Source organism: Leucopleurus acutus, assembly GCF_964270905.1.
Source record: "Leucopleurus acutus genome assembly, chromosome: 9".
NCBI lineage: Eukaryota > Metazoa > Chordata > Mammalia > Artiodactyla > Delphinidae > Leucopleurus > Leucopleurus acutus.
Genome location: NC_139144.1, coordinates 97572607 through 97590127, shown reverse-complemented (window position 1 = coordinate 97590127; position 17521 = coordinate 97572607). Strand labels below are relative to the sequence as shown.

General features: G+C 40.9%; 1 pseudogene across 1 annotated transcript in view; it reads left to right on the top strand.

Moving 5' to 3' along the window:
• The first annotated feature begins 318 nt into the window (after window positions 1-318).
• Window positions 319-17521, top strand: part of LOC309966660 — a 50377-nt pseudogene continuing 33174 nt past the window's right edge. Inside the window, exon 1 of the transcript in view lies at window positions 319-435. The product of the transcript in view is annotated as an uncharacterized misc_RNA (transcript). The remainder of the gene's footprint in view (window positions 436-17521) is intronic.

The window sequence follows — 17521 nt, the reverse complement described above, 5'->3', positions numbered from 1 at the left end:
GGAAACAGAAACCAAGCTGGAAATATAGTAGCTCTTAAAGGCTAGATTTATGCTGCAGATTACTAGAAAGTCTCTGGAATGGGGAAGAGTCTGGATTTGAAAGCTGAAGAAATAAGGTCTGGTTAAAAAGTCTGCACAAAAGCAGTGAGATCCATACAGTCAGTGAGCTGCCCCTACTCTACCCCAGGTGAAGATGAAGAGGTTGAACTAGAGGAACTCTGTACTCAGGGACTCCATACACATCCGAGAACAGGGGTAGTTTACAGACACTGAGTGAGGCTTCTTCCCCATTTCACCCTCAAACCCCTTTCACCCGAGATGTTGGCAGCCAGACTTATACCCTACCAGCTAGAGATATGTGAATTGCTTTCTGAGTATACTGACAAGTCAGTAGAAGAAATTTATGATCGTGACATTGAGAGGTCCCCTGTCGAAGTAGCGGAGGCACCACTCAATTGCTGAAGCCTACCAATCAGCAAGAATTGTCTGTACATATTGTGCTTCTAAACAGCTTTATTGACTCATAAATATGACAGAAAGCTAGGAAGCACCAGTCATTTTAAAAACCTCTAACATTAGAGAAAATATGCACACAAAAAATTCTCAGGAGAAAGAAAAGTATTACAAAATATATATAATGCATCTCCCCAGAGAAATTACAAAAGATATTCCATCTATCAAGTGAAAACAAATAGAACATCATATCACACAAGAAAAAGAAACAACAGAGAATAAAATGCTCTTTAAAATCAGAACTTTGACAGTAGAAATGAAAAATTCAATGAGAGTTTAGGAAGATATTCAAGAAAATCTCCCTTATACAAGTAAAGAGAAAGACATACAGGAAAAACTAGAGAAAAATCATACCTGAAAAAAAAGAAAGAGGAGTGGTCCAGAGGGTCCTGAACAGAAGTTCCAAAAAGAAAGAACAAAGAAAGTGAAGAATATTATCTAACACATAATAAATGAGTATTCCTAGAAGCGAAAGCCTTGAGTTTCAAGACTGAACCCACTGAAGTACTCATGATTCAATTTTAAAATGACCCACCCACAGGCACAGTGCCATGATATGTCAGGTTATTCTGGACAAACAGAGGACACAAAATGTTTTCAGAGAGAAAGACGGAAATAGGTTATATGAAAAGGGTTGAGATTCAGAATGGGACTGGACTTCTCAAAAGCAACACTGGAGGCCAGAAACAACAGAATGATCCTTCACAATTCTGAGGAATAATGATTTTCAGCACAAAATCTTATACCCATCCGAAGTATGAATCCATTGTGTAGACAGATAGACATTAACAGATGTTAAAGAGAACAACAACTTTATTTTCTCATATTCCTTTTATTAAGGAAGTTTCTAGGGGGATATTTTCCAACAAATAAGGGCATAAATGAGAGCGAGAAAAATCGGGCATCCAGGAAACAGGGACCCCAGAGAAAGTGAAGGTAATCTCCAGGATGTGCATAAAGGGCCATCAATGCGAGGAAGACAGATGTACATACAGTGAGCAAAGACCAACCAGCCACGCTGGAGCAGTAGTTTTCCACTCCAGGGGGGACGTCTCCATGACAATGGTGAACCTGACATATTGCTGATATGTTTAAATGTACTCAGAGCTTTACACTATTGGCTCAGTGCTCTGGGGTGAAGTACTAATAGCTACATAGAAAGCTAAGCAAACAAACAAAAATGAGGTAATTATTAACGCTAGGGGAAATGAAAGTTTTACAAGAAAGGAAATTTAACAATTGGTGATAATAGTGTCATCTACGGCTCATCCATGAATACTCTACACATAAGTACAATAATGGATACAGTGAATATTGTTCTATACCAAGATAATGATGTAATTATTCTATGGGGAAAGGAAGTATGTGTGTTTGTCTTGTGTGTGTTTGTGTTGGGGAGGAGTGTAAGAAAGCCAAATTCCCATCTTCCACAATAGAAAGTTGAGAAATACGTAAAACTAAAAAAAAAAAGAAAAAAAATATCAACCAATAATAGACTAAGATACTGAGGAGCAGAAGTCAGAGGCAGACAGGGGCAGAGTAGAGGAAATACTGTTTTCAGTCTTACATAATTATTTTTTAACTTTGATAAAAATAAAACTCCAGCTAAAACAGAAGTGCTTTTTCCTGCCAGGAGCTTGAGGGTGAGGTAGGGTATGTGGTAAGATTCATGAAGCAAGCTTACAAGGGGTCATCTAGCCAAAAGCAAGTGGAGGTAGCAGACTTGCCAGCCATCACTCCTGAAGCCACAGAGCCACGCCTTGTGAGGGCTCTTCTGGAGGGCTAAGGGCCCTGCTGCAAAGCCTTCAGAGAGCGACAAAGGGCAGGAGAGCGCTCCAGGTGAGACCACAGAAAGGAGCTGGGAAGATGTTGCCCTGCGGCCAGCAGTCAAAGACAAAAATATCTCTCTGTATTCTGGAATCAGTAACAAGACTGAATTTTAGATTCAATCCTACCTACAGGCCGTCTACATTCAAGAGATACATCCCCTGAGAACACGCAGAGGTGCAGTCCTCAAGGAAAAGAATGAGGGCCGTGCACTGCTGTTGTTCTGTGGTAAAAGCATTAGGATAAACAAGGAGATAATAACATATGAGGTCTAGTGAGGACTCACTCTGTGCCATGTACTGTACTCACCACTGCACAGAATGAGCACTTTGCACCCTCTCCATAACCCTATAAATTGGCATATAGAGAACACTGACTGAGCCTCAGGTATCGGGGCTAATATTCTATTAAATCCTCAGAACAGCTCTCTGGCACAGGTATGATTGCTATTATCCCAATATTATACGTGGGGAAACAGAGAAACAGAAAAGTCCATCATTTTCCCAACAGCACACAGCTAATAAGAGGCCAAGTCAGGATTCAAAGTGTGTGATTCCAAAGCCTGTACATGGACTCCTCACACACAATACTAGTCTAAAGCAACAGATGAAAAAACTGGGGCTTGGAGAATTTAAGTAACAGCCAAAGGCACACAGAGTGGGGTCAGCCTCAAACCCAGCCTTCTCAGAGCCCTGGGCCCACCCCGCATTGCTCTGCCTCCATAACAGAGAATCCAGTAGACTAAGAAAAGCCACCACCCTTTGTCACAGGACTAATACAGTGACTGTGAATACACTAATTAATGGCGGCGATGGAGAGTACAGCGGTGTAAAGAACAGGGATTAGCAGTAAAAAGCTCCAGACCCTGGGAATGTGGGTTGTTGAATGGATTCTCCACCCTCTAGGAAACCTCCTCTCCCTTCTAACACTAGAACTGTGGCCCAAGGAAGAAGGCAGACTCTGAAGCCAGCCCGCTCCCTGCGAATCCTGACCCTGCTACTAACCAGCAGTGTGAACCTGGGCAAGTCACTTCACTGCTTTGGGTTTCAGTTTCCTCATCTGCAAAAGACTGATATAAGCCTAGGGTTGTCTCTAAGGACCAAATGATTCAGTCAGTATGAGGAGAGCTTATAATAAGAGCCTGGCACACAGTAAGCGCTGGAGAGTTAATTATTATTGTTGTATTTTTATTATCGAAGGACCCCCGTAAGTATTCTCTGCTCCAAACTCTGAGACCAGTCCTGACTGTTGCCAGCCTTGCTCTTGCCAGCCTTGCTCTTGCTAATGCTGAGCTCTTGGTATTCCCAGGGAGTGGGTGTCCTCATCTTCCACCCCAGGCCTGCTGCTTAGATTTCTTCCCTCATATAGTGCACCCAGGGGCTGGCCCCCACCTGTCCCAGATTCCCAATGCGTAGATCTCTAATAATTGCTAACAGAATTCCTTGTTACAAACTATTTGCCCACTCTTACCCTACGTTACCTCCCCCATACCAGTTCAGTTCCTCAGATCCTGGCACTTTTTTTGTGTGTGTGGCTGTGTTGGGTCTTTGTTGCTGCGCACAGGCTTTCTCTAGTTGCGGCGAGCGGGGACTACTCCTCATTGCGGCGTGCGGGATTCTCATTGCGGTGGCTTCTCTTGTTGCGGAGCACGGGCTCTAGGCACGCGGGCTTTAGTAGTTGTGGCGCACGGGCTTAGCTGCTCCGTGGCATGTGGGATCTTCCCGGACCAGGGCTCGAACCCGTGTCCCCTGCATTGGCAGGCGGATATTTTTTTTTAACATCTTTATTGGAGTATAACTGCTTTACAATGGGGTGTGTTAGTTTCTGCTTTACAACAAACTGAATCAGTTATACATATGTTCCCATATCTCTTCCCTGTTGCGTCTCCCTCCCTCCCACCCTCCCTATCGCACCCCTCCAGGCGGTCACAAAGCACCAAGCTGATCTCCCTGTGCTATGCGGCTGCTTCCCACTAGCTATCTACCTTACGTTTGGTAGTGCATATATGTCCATGCCTCTCTCTCACTTTATCACAGCTTACCCTTCCCGCTCCCCATATCCTCAAGTCCATTCTCTAGTAGGTCTGTGTCTTTATTCCTGTCTTACCCCTAGGTTCTTCATGACATTTTTTTTTCTTAAATTCCATATATATGTGTTAGCATACGGTATTTGTCTTTTTCTTTCTGACTTACTTCACTCTGTATGACAGACTCTAGGTCTATCCACCTCATTACAAATAGCTCAATTTCGTTTCTTTTTATGGCTGAGTAATATTCCATTGTATATATGTGCCACATCATCTTTATCCATTCATCCGATGATGGACACTTAGGTTGTTTCCCTCCGGGCTATTGTAAATAGAGCTGCAATGAACATTTTGGTACATAACTCTTTTTGAATTATGGTTTTCTCAGGGTATGTGCCCAGTAGTGGGATTGCTGGGTCATATGGTAGTTCTATTTGTAGTTTTTTAAGGAACCTCCGTACTGTTCTCCATAGTGGCTGTACCAATTCACATTCCCACCAGCAGTGCAAGAGTGTTCCCTTTTCTCCACACCCTCTCCAGCATTTATTGTTTCTAGATTTTTTGATGATGGCCATTCTGACTGGTGTGAGATGATATCTCATTGTAGGTTTGATTTGCATTCCTCTAATGATTAATGATGTTGAGCATCCTTTCATGTGTTTGTTGACAATCTGTATATCTTCTTTGGAGAATTGTCTATTTAGGTCTTCTGCCCATTTTTGGATTGGGTTGTTTGTTTTTTTGATATTGAGCTGCATGAGCTGCTTGTAAATTTTGGAGATTAATCCTTTGTCAGTTGCTTCACTTGCAAATATTTTCTCCCATTCTGAGGGTTGTCTTTTGGTCTTGTTTATGGTTTCCTTTGCTGTGCAAAAGTTCTGAAGTTTCATTAGGTCCCATTTGTTTATTTTTGTTTTTATTTCCATTTCTCTAGGAGGTGGGTCAAAAAGGATCTTGCTGTGATTTATGTCATAGAGTGTTCTGCCTATGTTTTCCTCTAAGAGTTTGATAGTTTCTGGCCTTACATTTAGGTCTTTAATCCATTTTGAGCTTATTTTTGTGTATGGTGTTAGGGAGTGATCTAATCTCATACTTTTACATGTACGTGTCCAGTTTTCCCAGCACCACTTATTGAAGAGGCTGTCCTTTCTCCACTGTACATTCCTGCCTCCTTTATCAAAGATAAGGTGACCATATGTGCGTGGGTTTATCTCTGGGCTTTCTATCCTGTTCCATTGATCTATCTTTCTGTTTTTGTGCCAGTACCATACTGTCTTGATTACTGTAACTTTGTAGTATAGTCTGAAGTCAGGGAGTGGCAGGCGGATTCTTAACCACTGCGCCACCAGGGAAGCCCCTGGCACTTGTGTAGACATGAACTATAATGGTCTTTACTCACTGCCCACTTATTCTGGGACTGATCTCTGAATCTGGAGTTTACATTTTAGTTTGCTAACTCTAACACTCATAGCAGTAACTAATATTGGTACCGCCCTTTACAGTTTATACTGTGCAAACATTATCTAAGTCAACCTTCACAACAATCCTTCGAGACAAACATTTTTATTGTATATCTATCTATCACCTATCTATCATCTATCTATCTATCTGTCTATCTATCCAGGTTCAGGAAAGATAAATAATTTGTCCAAAGTTGCAATGTGCCAGAGATAGAACTAGAAACCAGATTTTCTAACTCCAGACAGAGTCTATTCTTTCTGGGGTACCACACTGCCTATAAAATCTGCATGGACTCTTACTACCAGCCTTCCGCCACTCAAAATCCAGCCACAAAAATTTCCAAGCTTCCATGTCCTGCCCTGCCCTCCCTCTCCTGAACTTTACACCCACATCAGTAGCTGTTGTGCATCATCACCTGAATGGCCACGTGCAGCTCAGTGAGTCCCGTTCTGACCTCAGCATCCTTTCCAGCTCACTAGCTCTCTCTCTGCATATGCCTCCATTTCTGTCAACGGTCACAAATTTTGCCTACACTCAAAAACTCTGAATAACACTTGACTTATCCCTTACCCTCACCTTTCTCATTCAGTTATCTATTGAACCTAAAGGTTCTCCCGTATGTGAACTTTCTCTTTTATTCACACACCCACTGCTCAAATCCAGGCCCTCATGACTTCACCTTTCAACTATTACTATAGTGTTCTCTTTGTCTCCATTTTCTCCCTTTTCATTCCATCTTAAAACCACACCAGATTAATCCTGGTGACATGTCACTTCGTCTCCTGCAGAAAAACTTTCCATGACTCTTCATATCCTTTAAGATAAGATCAATTCCTTACCTTGGTGTTTCCCAAACCATGTGTTGAGAAACACATGCTCTTTGGATAATAGACACTTCATTTAAAATAAGGAAAGAAAGAAATGCTACCTACCGTCATCTCTTCTCCATTTACATGAACATTAGCTAACAGCCTGAATATGTGATCAAGACCGGAAACTTTTTTTAAATTTGCATTTCAAAATGCACTTGAGAAGAACACTTTTTTCAATGAAAACTTAAGAACGTCTGCTTGGCACTAATGTTCCACAAAACACAGTTTATGACATCTACCTCCTCAGGTCCACATCCTTTTCTGAACTTACCTTCCACTAGTACCCTGTACAAATCCCTCCTGGCCTTTAAATTGGCTCTTGACCAAGTAAGATCAAGCCCACCTTTGAACTCAACACTACCCTTCTCTAACTACCTTAGGCCTGTTGAGTGCTCAGCTCACTCGTCCCAGATTGTCCACATGGCCCTGGGCTTATATGATTTATTCTTCTAAATGAAGATGATTCAAACATAGCATGAAATGTGATTTTTTTGAAGGGATCTCTAAGGTAAGTAAATTCACATGTTAGGAAAAAAATCCTTTATTAAATTATATGTTCTGATTGCTGACTTATAGTTAGTTCACTATAATTATTCAGCACACCTATTTTTGTACTGCTTATTGGAGGCACTGTATGCAGCACTGTGTTGTTAATTATGCTTTATATTCCTTCATATCTCTCCTGATAGTTTGGCTCATTTATCTCTAGTACTTATTTATCTCCCAGAGTTAGTTGCTCTATAACTCAGGTTGATTATAATGATGATTCTGATGTTGCTTATCAGACTAGCTCAGAGACTTTCAAATAACAAAATCCTTTTTACCCAAAATACAAATTTCAACTTTAAAGACTGCTTAAGAAAGGAATAACCTGCTTTAATTTATGGAATAAGGTCTAGTCCTTAGTGGAGCCTCTTAAAGCCACAAAATTTAAAGGGGACAGAAGATACTAGTTCCAGAGTCCTTATTACATCCATTTGCAGAACCCACTGGCCTTTTAGGCTACTACTCCTTCTTAAGACTCATCTGGTACTCAAATATCGCAACTGAAGAGCTACATGAATAATGGTTCCAGAGCAGAAAATGCACCAGCGTGTGCAGGTGCTTAGATACAAAACAAATGAGTGCACTCAATTATCTGTGTGTGAAATAACAGGATGCTCTGGATTTGCTTTAAAACACTGCAGCAAAAGCAAATATCCAAAGGGTGTGGGGCAAAGACAGACTAAACAGGATTGGCAAAATGTTGATAACTGCTGAACTGGATAATAAATACATGACGGCTTATTGTACTATTCTCTCTATTTTTAAGTATATATGAAACTTTCTGCAATAAAAAGCTATAAAATGTGTGGATGGCTGATGTTTACTAAAGAGGAAGGATGATGATGGTCCAAGTGCCTTGCTTATTGTATCTGTACCTCTGCCAGGTTCTACTCTTTCCACTGCCAATAATCAGACCAACCCAGGTCTTCACCTTGCTCTCACGATCACCCAGTCTGCTGCTTCGTGCTATAATTACCCCCAGGCCTCTGAGCAAGGTCAAGCCAAGATTAACTTCACTAGGAGGAGGTAAGTAAATGGTGCCAAAACTTCTTCTCTTTATCCCTTTTTTTTTGCTTTCCATCTGTTCTTCTGCCCACCAACCAACCTACTTCCCTGTCACCCTGCACACCTGCAACCAACTGCTCCCTGCACACCTTCTGCCCTTCATTCCTCCAGCTCCATCAGTTTTTGTAAACCCTTTGACAAACTATGCCCAGACATTCATAATATTTCACCTACAACTGCAGCTATCTCAGCTCTCAATTGGTGCCAGGAATATGAACCTTCTGGCTTTCTCTACCTTCTTGTGTCCTCTTGGTTTCTCTGCAACAATGTGAATAATGACTCTGCTGCTGCCTCAACCCTGACCTTCTGTGCATGCTCTGTTTCCAACATCCCTCAGGTGGTACCCTCATATGATGCTCACCATCTGGCCTTTAAGAGGCAAGGAGAGCCAGGAAATGTGCACAGAAAGGTATGCAAGAATCAAGAATCTGTCCTGTAATACAAATGAAAGAAGAGTTTTAAGGATACGGTAGTCAAAGGGGCAAATGCACTAGAAAAATCTATGAGACTAAAAATTTAGAAGAGGATTTGGTAACTAGGAAATCATTACCAACTATGATTAGTTCAGAAATAATAGAGGTGGGTTCTAGGAACATAGAATTCAGGCAAGAAGAAGTGTTAAGATAGTGAAAACTGAAGGAGAAATATATAATAGAATCTTATACAGCAATCAGTTCAAACTCGGGGATTTTCAAGACAAGTTAGGCAGACCTGAGCATATTTGAGGTCTGAGAAAGGAGCCAGTGGAAAGAGAGGGACTAAAGAATCTAGAGTCAGAAAACAAGAACACATGGTCTTGGGAGTGAGAGACAAGGACTGAGAATGAAATGCACATTGAAGTGTTGGCCCTGGAGAGGAGGAACACACCTCTTTTTCTGAGATAAAAAGGATAAGAGGAGGGCTCAAATTTTGAGGAGATCAATTTTGAACAGCCTAAAGATTTTTCTTGAACGGTTCCAGTGTTCTCAGTAAAAACGTATTAAATTAAGTGAGATGACATACGTAAAATCCTTGGCACTAGGCTTAATGTATCATAATCGTCTGGCATACGGTGGCCCTAGGAGACTGAATAGCAGTAGATGGCAGGAGTGGTGGCAGTAAGAACAGCAGGACACATTTACTGAGCATTTACTGTATTCCAGGAACTTTTCTAAGCTATTATATAGTGGGGATGGTGGAATCAGACAGAGCAACAGTGGCAATAATCAATAAGAAATATGTTTCAGAATAAAGGGAGCAGAGGTAAGCTTAAGAAAAATAGAAGAAGGTTGCTGGACAGGGAAACTGTGGAGATTTCGTCAGCAAATGAGCAAACTATTATTAAGCATCCGTAGGAACCCACTTGAAGTTTAGCCAGGCATTGGTATTGGGAAAGGTTGGGAGGTGTCTGGTCAGAAAGTAGGCTAGTATAATGGGTGAAATTTCAGTAAGTAGGCAGTCACACTACACAAGGGTGCAACTAGTTAAAAGGTTTAGTAGATGTTATCTTAGAGGAGTGTTGGTGATAGTAATGAAGTTTAAATCATCTCCTCACTACTAGTTAAGCAAAAAGGTGGAAATAGTCAAGGATGGGAAGTATGGTTAGTATATTACAACTTAAGTGCCGAAGTCACTGAAAATGCAGCAGAAGGTGAATGGATAGGAAAATCAGGGACAAGGTTCGACAGTACTGCTTCATTAACGAATGAATTATGTGACTGCAAGGAGGTTGAAAATATTGCCCTCATCCCCACATTTCGAAGTCATTATTATGAGAAATCATCAAAGATGGTAAAAGTAATCTTAGAAATTTGTAAACAATGGTGACAATAATTTCTGATATGAATTGGTGATACCATAGACCTCAAATGAGAAGACTCGGTAATAAGGGAAAGATCAATCATTATTTGATATTAATTAGCTATAACAATTATATCCTTTCCCATTCCCACTCATTTCAGGGGATAAAGGGAAAAACTAAGCCTCAGGGAGTGACACAAAATGCTAACTTGGCTATAATCACCTTCCGGCACAATTACATTATCAGTCATGCAAGGTTCTTCTTTTCTTATTCTATTCAGGTACTCACTCATGTGTTTAATTAAGATACCTGGCATTATGCTACATTTCTTTTTCTTACTGTTTTTACTCATCATTATATTTGGAGAGTTATTAATGTAGACATACTTAATTCTAGCTCATTACTTCTAACCCCCTGCATGGTATTCCATTATTTGCATGTGGCACATTTTCCTACCTATTTCTCTACTATTGGGCACTCATGTTATTTCCAGCTCTTTGCTGGTTCAAACTGTGCTGCAGTAAACTTCTGAGAATTTATCTTTCCTGTCTCTCCAGAAGAGTAAGTGTGAGATATATTCTCAGAGGTGAAACTGCACAGACACAGACTATTAACATGATGCAATTTCACTAATATTAAGTTGTTCTCCATAAAAACTGCACTAATTATACCTCCACTCACAGTGCAGGAGGATTCCTATTTCTCCACAACCTCACCAGGACCTTATATCATCTGGCATTCTAATTTTTGCCAATTTGATGATTATAAAATGGGCGTCTCATTTATTCTTGGTTGATTTTTGTTTTTGCTTGCTTGTTTCATTTAATAGTTTGTTTAGCATCTTGTAAATGTCAGTTGTGATATTCAATGTATTAAACCATCTGAGTGAGGTTGGGGTGTAGCCTCAAACTCACATTTGGTAAATATGTTATTTCACAAACTAAGGGATAAAAATAGTTCAAAAGTTATCAAATGTATTTATTACTAAACTTCAAAAAAACAGGGGAAAAAACAACAAGTTATGTTTTCCACCAAGTTGCAACTAGTTACCATGAAAGGTCCTTGGCTCAGAGCTGTCTAGTAAGAATGTGGAATCAATGAAGATAAACATGTGGGCTGCTGTCCTCATGTAAACCCAGCTTCCTTATTCTCCATGGCTAGTGTTGGTATCATACCTGCTCTGATTAGTAATTTTTATACAAATCCCTTGAGAAATAGGGCAATTTTGCTTTTGTTTCTTGACAAAAGATATCTGGATTCTGAGAAGCTAATGTGAAGATATAAAATGAAGGCCAAGGAGAGGAGCTTCAAGATGGCGGAAGAGTAAGACATGGAGATCACCTTCCTCCCCACAGATACATCAGAAATACATCTACACGTGGAACAGCTCCTACAGAACACCTACTGAATGCTGGCAGAAGACCTCAGACCTCCCAAAGGGCAAGAAGCTCCCCACGTACCTGGGTAGGGCAAAAGAAAAAAAGAATAAACAGAGACAAAAGAATAGGAACGGCACCTGCACCAGTGGGAGGGAGCTGTGAAGGAGGAAAAGTTTCCACACACTAGGAAGCCCCTTCGCGGGCAGAGACTGCGGGTGGCGGAGGGGGGAAGCTTCGGAGCCGCGGAGGAGAGCACAGCAACAGGGGTGCGGAGGGCAAAGCGGAGCGATTCCTGCACAGAGGATCAGGGCCGACCGGCACTCACCAGCCCAAGAGGTTTGTCTGCTCACCCGCCGGGGCGGGCGGGGCTGGGAGCTGAGGCTCGGGCTTCGGTCGGAGCGCAGGGAAGAGACTGGCGGCGTGAACACAGCCTGCAGGGGGTTAGTGCGCCACGGCTGGCCGGGAGGGAGTCCAGGAAAAGGTCTGGACCTGCAGAAGAGGCAAGAGACTTTGTCTTCCCTCTTTGTTTCCTGGTGCGCGAGGAGAGGGGATTCAGAGCGCTGCTTAAAGGAGCTCCAGAGACGGGCGCGAGCCGCGGCTAAAAGCGCGGACCCCAGACACGGGCCTGAGACGCTAAGGCTGCTGCTGCCGCCACCAAGAAGCCTGTGTGCGAGCACAGGTCACTCTCCACACCACTCCTCCGGGAGCCTGTGCAGCCCGCCACTGCCAGGGTCCCGGGATCCAGGGAACACCCCCCTGGGAGAACACACGGCGCGCCTCAGGCTGGTGCAAAGTCACGCCGGCCTCAGCCGCCGCAGGCTCGCCGCGCATCCGTGCCCCTCCCTCCCCCAGGCCTGAGTGAGCCAGAGCCCCCGAATCAGCGGCTCCTTTAACCCCGTCCTGTCTGAGCGAAGAACAGACGCCCTCAGGCGACCTACACGCAGAGGCGGGGCCAAATCCAAAGCTGAGCCCCTGGGAGCTGTGCGAACAAAGAAGAGAAAGGGAAATCTCTCCCAGCAGCCTCAGGGGCAGCGGATTAAATCTCCACAGTTAACATGATGTACCTGATGCAGTTAACCCTGCATCTGTGGAATACCTGAATAGACTACAAACCACCCCAAATTGAGGAGGTGGACTTTGGTAGCAACGATATATATATATTTTGCCTTTTTCCTCTTTTTCTGAGTGTGTATGCGTATGCTTCTCTGTGTGATTCTGTCTGTATAGCTTTGCTTTTACCATTTGTCCTAGGGTTCTGTCTGTCCATTTTTTTGGTTTGTTTTTGATTTTTTAGTATAGTTTTCAGTGCTTGTAATCATTGGTGGATTTCATTTTTGGTTTGGTTGTTCTCTTTCTTCCTTCTTTAATTACTTTAAAATTTTTTCCTTAATTATTTTTTGTTTTTTATTTTAATAACTTTTATTTTATTTTATCTTTTCTTTTCTTTCTTTTTTTCTCCCTTTCATTCTGAGCCGTGTGGATGACAGGCTGTTAGTGTTCCGCCAGGCGTCAGGGCTGTGCCTCTGACGTGGGAGAGCGAAGTTCGGGACATTAGTCCACCACAGACCTCCAGCTCCACGTAATATCAAACGGCAAAAATCTCCCAGAGATCTCCATCTCAACAACAAGACCCAGCTCCACTCAACGACCGGCAAGCTACAGTGCAGGACACCCTATGCCAAAACAACTAGCAAGACAGGAACACAGCCCCACCCGTTAGCAGAGAGGCTGCCTAAAATCATTAAAAGGTAACAGACCCACCAAAACACACCACCAGACGTGGACCTGCCCACCAGAAAGACAAGATCCAGCCTCATCCACCAGAACACAGGCACTAGTCCCCTACACCAGGAAGCCTACACAACCCACTGAACCAAACTTAGCCACCGGGGGCAGACACAAAAAACAACGGGAAGTACGAACCTGCAGCCAGCAAAAAGGAGACCCCAAACACAGTAAGTTAAGCAAAATGAGAAGGCAAAGAAACACACAGCAGACGAAGAAGCAAGGTAAAAACCCACAAGACCTAACAAATGAAGAGGAAATAGGCAGTCTACCTGGAAAAGAATTCAGAATGATAGTAAAGATGATCCAAAATCTTGGAAATAGAATGGAGAAAATACAAGAAACGTTTAACAAAGACCTACAAGAACTAAAGAGCAAACAAACAATGATGAACAACACAATAAATGAAATTTAAAATTCTCTAGAAGGGATCAATAGCAGAATAACTGAGGCAGAAGAACGGATAAGTGACCTGGAAGATAAAATAGTGGAAATGACTACTGCAGAGCACAATAAAGAAATAGAATGAAAAGAACTGAGGACAGTCTCAGAGACCTCTGGGACAATATTAAATGCACCAACATTCGAATTATAGGAGTTCCAGAAGAAGAAGAGAAAAAGAACTGGCCTGAGAAAATATTTGAAGAGATTATAGTTGAAAACTTCCCTAATATGGGAAAGGAAATAGTTAATCATGCCCAGGAAGCGCAGAGTCCCATACAAGGAGAAACACGCCAAGACACATATTAATCAAACTATCAAAAATTAAATACAAAGAAAAAAATATTAAAAGCAGCAAGTGAAGAACAACAAATAACATACAAGGGAATCCCCATAAGGTAACCAGCTAATATTTCAGCAGAAACTCTGCAAGCCAGAAGGGAGTGGCAGGACATATTTAAAGTGATGAAAAGGAAAAATCTACAAACAAGATTTCTCTACCCAGCAAGGATCTCATTCAGATTTAATGGAGAAATTAAAACCTTTACAGACAAGCAAAAGCTAAGAGAATTCAGCACGACCAAACCAGCTTTACAACAAATGCTAACGGAACTTCTCTAGGCAGGAAACACAAGACAAGGAAAAGACCTACAATACCAAACCCAAAACAATTAAGAAAGTGGAAATAGCAACATACATATTGATAATTACCTTATATGTAAATGGACTAAATGCTCAAACCAAAAGACCTAGACTGGCTGAATAGATACAAAACCAGACCCATATATATGCTGTCTACAAGAGACCCACTTCAGACCTAGGGACACATACAGACTGAAAGTGAGGGGATGTAAAAGATATTCCATGCAAATGGAAATTAAAAGAAAGCTGGAGTACCAATTCTCACATCAGACAAAATAGACTTTTAAACAAAGACTATTACAAGAGACATAGAAGGACACTACATAATGATCAAGGGATCCATCCAAGAAGAAGATATAACAATTGTAAATATTTATGCACCCAACATAAGAGCACCTCAATACACAAGGCAAATACTAACAGCCATAAAAGGGGAAATCAAGAGTAACACAATCATAGTAGGGGACTTTAACACCCCACTTTCACCAATGGACAGATAAACAAAATGAAAATAAATAAGGAAACAGAAGCTTTAAATGATACATTAAACAAGATGGACTTAATTGATATTTATAGGACATTCCATCCAAAAGCAACAGAATACACTTTCTTCTCAAGTGCTCATGGCACATTCTCCAGGATAGATCATATCTTGGGTCACAAATCAAGCCTTGGTAAATTTAAGAAAATTGAAATCGTATCAAGTATCTTTTCCGACCACAACGCTATGAGACGTTATATCAATTACAGGAAAAAATCTGTAAAACATACAAACACATGGAGGCTAAACAATACACTACTTAATAACCAAGATATCGCTGAAGAAATCAAAGAGGAAATCAAAAAATATCTAGAAACAAATGACAACGAAAACACGATGACCCAAAACCTATGGGATGCAGCAAAAGCAGTTCTAAGAGGGAAGTTTATAGCAATACAATCCTACTTTAGAAACAAGAAACATCTCAAATAAACAACCTAACCTTATACCTAAAGCAATTAGAGAAAGAAAAACAAAAATAACCCAGTTAGCAGAAGGAAGGAAATCATAAAGATCAGATCAGAAATAAATGAAAAAGAAATGAAGGAAACGATAACAAAGATCAATAAAACTGAAAGCTGGTTCTTTGAGAAGATAAACAAGAGTGATAAACCATTAACCAGACTCATCAAGAAAAAAAGGGAGAAGACTCAAATCAACAGAATTAGAAATGAAAAAGGAGAAGTAACAACTGACACTGCAGAAATACAAAGGATCATGAGAGATTACTACAAGCAACTATATACCAATAAAATGGACAACCTGGAAGAAATGGACACACTCTTAGAAATGCACAACATTCCGAGACTGAACCAGGAAGAAACAGAAAATATGAACACGCCAATCACAAGCACTGAAATTGATATTCTGATTAAAAATCTCCCAACAAACAAACGCCCAGGACCAGATGGCTTCACAGGCGAATTCTACCAAACATTTAGAGAAGACCTAACACCTATTCCAAAATATAGTAGAGGGAGGAACACTTCCAAACTCATTCTACGAGACCACCATCACCCTGATACCAAAACCAGACAAAGATGTCACACAAAAAAACTACAGACCAATATCACTGATGAACATAGATGCAAAAATCCTCAACAAAATACTAGCAAACAGAATCCAACAGCACATTAAAAGGATCATACACTGTGATCAAGTGGGGTTTATCCCAGGAATGCAAGGATGCTTCAATACATGCAAATCAATGTGATACACCATATTAAAAAATTAAAGGATAAAAACCATATGATCATCTCAATAGACACAGAGAAAGCTTTTGACAAAATTCAACACACATTTATGATAAAAAGCCCTGCAGAAAGTAGGCATAGAGGGAACTTACCTCAACATAATAAAGGCCATATATGACAAATCCACAGCCAACATCATCCTCAATGGTGAAAAACTGAAACCATTTCCACTAAGATCAAGAACAAGACAAAGTTGCCCACTCTCACCACTCTTATTCAACATAGTTTTGGAAGTTTTAGCCACAGCAATCAGAGAAGAAAAGGAAATAAAAGGAATCCAAATCGGAGAAGAAGTAAAGCTGTCACTGTCTGCAGATGACATGATACTATACATAGGGAATCCTAAAGATGATACCAGGAAACTACTAGTGCTAATCAATGAATTTAGTAAAGTAGCAGGATACAAAGTTAATGCACAGAAATCTCTTGCATTCCTATACACTAATGATGAAAAATCTGAAAGTGAAATTAAGAAAATACTCCCATTTACCACTGCAACAAAAAGAATAAAATACCTAGGAATAAACCTACCTAAGGAGACAAAAGACCTGTATGCAGAAAATTATAAGACACTGATGAAAGAAATTAAAGATGATACAAATAGATGGAGAGATATACCATGTTCTTGGAAGAATCAACATTGTGAAAATGACTCTACTACCCAAAGCAATCTACAGATTCAATGCAATCCCTATCAAACTACCAATGGCATTTTTCACAGAACTAGAACAAAATATTTCACAATTTGTATGGAAACACAAAAGACCTCTAATAGCCAAAGCAATCTTGAGAATGAAAATTGGAGCTGGAGGAATCAGGCTCCTGTACTTCAGACTATACTACAAAGCTATAGTAATCAAGACAGTATGGTACTGGCACAAAAACAGAAATATAGATCAATGGAACAGGATAGAAAGCCCAGAGATAAACCCATGCACATATGGTCACCTTATCTTTGATAAAGGAGGCAAGAATAAACAATGGAGAAAAGACAGCCTCTTCAATAAGTGGTGCTGGGAAAACTGGACAGCTACATGTAAAAGAATGAAATTAGAACACTCCCTAACACCACACACAAAAACTCAAAACGGATTAAAGACCTAAATATAAGGCCAGAAACTATCAAACTCTTAGAGGAAAACATAGGCAGAACACTCTATGACATAAATCACAGCAAGATCCTTTTTGACCCACCTCCTAGAGAAATGGAAATAAAAACAAAAATAAACAAAGGGGACCTAATGAAACTTAAAAGCTTTTGCACAGCAAAGGAAACCATAAACAAGACCAAAAGACAACCCTCAGAATGGGAGAAAATATTTTTTAATTAAGCAACTGACAAAGGATTAATCTCCAAAATTTGCAAGCAGCTCATGCAGCTCAATGTCAA